The sequence below is a fragment of the Syngnathus typhle genome, linkage group LG1 (assembly GCF_033458585.1).
Source record: "Syngnathus typhle isolate RoL2023-S1 ecotype Sweden linkage group LG1, RoL_Styp_1.0, whole genome shotgun sequence".
Taxonomy (NCBI): Eukaryota; Metazoa; Chordata; class Actinopteri; order Syngnathiformes; family Syngnathidae; genus Syngnathus; species Syngnathus typhle.
Genome location: NC_083738.1, coordinates 2,987,501 through 2,990,000, shown reverse-complemented (window position 1 = coordinate 2,990,000; position 2,500 = coordinate 2,987,501). Strand labels below are relative to the sequence as shown.

Sequence of the window (2,500 nt, the reverse complement as noted above, 5' to 3'; positions counted from 1 at the left end):
GGGACCATGTTCTCTTGTGTGTTCTCACGGTAGTGAGGCCGTAAGCATGTCTGGTATCTTGCGGTCTACCCAGGATAGCCGTTCTGGGGGACCAAAATCGGCTGAGGCGCAGCTCGGAGAGGGGCTGTCGCTGCTCGAGCGACCTCCCCGTGACGTGCTTGAGGTTGGGCACGTGTGCGGACAGCGAATCAACCTCTCCGGGGGCCATGGGGACCAACCACCGGAGGCATTGCTTGGGGTCCCCAAACGGCTTGTAGTCACTTCTACGGGCCATGGTTGCGAGAACTCCCTGGTTAGGAAGTCCGTACAGACAGAGGCACAGGATCAGAGCCACAGTCAGTCGGGCCGAGGGAGCGGGTGGACCCTGGCTGGCGAAGCTCTTGAGAACTCCTCAGTGGTGTCTGAATCAATGGCCTCCGTCGCCTCTGGTATGAGAGTTGGGGTGGCGGGGGTCGTGTTAGCGCTGCGGCCTGCTCTCCGTGGTGGCGTGGATGAAGAGGCGGGAGAGGGCCCGTCTAGAAAGCGGCGTAGCAAGGATCCGAGGCCTCCGGACCAAGTCTTGGTGCATCTGCCTCGAGAGTCCATGGACTGCCCATTGTGTGGGGCGCGTGTGGTTGGTATGCGCAGGTTTGGGTTGCATTGCGCTTCCCGGCATGCGGGTATCTCCATCGTGTACAGCTGTCGTGAGTGCGAAAGACGAGGTGAGAACAGTCATGCAATTCGGTGCCATGTCTCGAAGTGCCGAGGCGTGCGCATGGTAGATGTCGAACAGGGGGTCGCTTGCGATCACTGTGGGCGCCGTTTTCGGACGGCTGTTGGAGTGTCTCAGCATAAGCGGCAGGCCCATGCAGCGGAGTGGTTCACGGCTCGTAAAGAGCGGAGCCAGGCTAGTAAGGGTCCAAGGAGGGAGAGGAAGTGGAGCGTGAAGGAAGAGGCTCGGATGGTGAAGCTTATGGAGAAGTACAAGAACCATAGGCACAAGAATGTGATAGTGGCCCGGATGTTGGGTACGGGCAAGTCCGGAGAGCAGGTGAGGTGGAAGTGGGGGTCCCTGTGCGGTCGTGCGGCAGGCGGTGAGTCTGGTGTGCGTTGGCGAGCCCTGGCTGCCAGGGCGACGCCCCAGAAATGGACCTGCCCCCCGTCGCTTCCAGATCTGGTGGAGAATAGAGTTCTGGAAGAGCTGCTGGCGGGGGGTGTGGAGCATCGGGCCACCGCTGCCTTAGTCAAGAAAGCAGGTCGGGAGCCTAGCCTGATCGAGTCCTCTGCTTTGGATCTCATGAAAGCCCTAGGGGGTAAGGTAGTGTGGCCGACAAAGTCCGCGAGGTCCAGACCTCGAGAGCAATGGAAGACGGGTTGGGCGAGGCGGCTCGTCCAACGTAGGAGAGTGTTCTACCACCAGCAGCGCGGCTATTCTGAGGCGAGGAAGGGGCTGGCACGGCGGATCTTGGATGGTCTGACGCCCCTTAGGTGTGATTTGCCGCTGGAGTCGGTGGATAGGCACTTCAGGAGTAAGTGGGAAACGGTCAAGCCGTTTTATGGACTGGAGGGCTTCGAGGTGGGACTGACCGCGGATAACGAACCATTCTACCACCCGATCCTGGGGCCGGAAGTTGTATCTAACTTGGCTAAGATGAGGAATTGCTCTGCACCGGGCCCAGACGGGATCAAGAAGCAGGCTCTTCTTGGCTGGGACCCGGACGGTACGCAACTGGCGAGGCTGTTTACGACATGGATGGTGCGTGGAGTCGTTCCCCAAGTCTTCAAGGAGTGCAAGACCCGGTTGCTACCCAAATCGGCTGACCCTACTGAGCTGGGTACTGTGTCAGGCTGGAGGCCTGTGACTATCGGGTCAGTCGTGCTGAGGTGTTTGGGCGGATAATGGCGATGAGGCTAGCGCGATCTTGTCCTGTTAGCCCCCGGCAGCGTGGTTTCGTCGCCGGCGCGAGTGGTTGCGAGGAGAACCTCATGATTCTTGACCGGATCATGGGGCATTCGAGGTCGGCTGGCGTGCCACTGGCAGTCGTGTTCATTGATTTTGCGAAGGCTTTCGACTCGGTTTCTCATTATCATGTCCTGTGTGTGCTGGGAAGCTTGGGCGTAGACAGACGTGTAATCGAGGTGATCCGTCACTCGTATGTGGGCTGCTCGACCAGAGTGGGTTGCGGAGGCGCCTATTCCAAGCCCATCTCCATGAAGGTTGGTGTTAAGCAAGGCGATCCAATGTCCCCACTGCTTTTCAACCTCGCTATGGATCCTCTCATCCATAGCCTCGAACGCGAAGGAAGTCACCTGGTCTGGGGCGACCGCCGAATTGCCGCGTTGGCCTTTGCGGATGATCTAGTCCTGCTGAGTGGCTCGGAGGAAGGAATGAAGAAGAACTTGGTGATCCTGGAGGTCTTTTGCCAGCTTACGGGGCTGGCTGTCCAGCCAAGTAAGTGCCACGGTATTTGGATGGGTCCAAACGAGAGCGGCTGCGTAGCTTGGAGGCTGTGTGGGAAGC

General features: G+C 59.2%; 1 pseudogene; it reads left to right on the top strand.

Annotated features, from left to right (window-relative positions):
* The window catches only part of LOC133165622 (28S ribosomal RNA), a 9,706-nt pseudogene that overhangs the window by 4,266 nt on the left and 2,940 nt on the right, over positions 1-2,500 (top strand).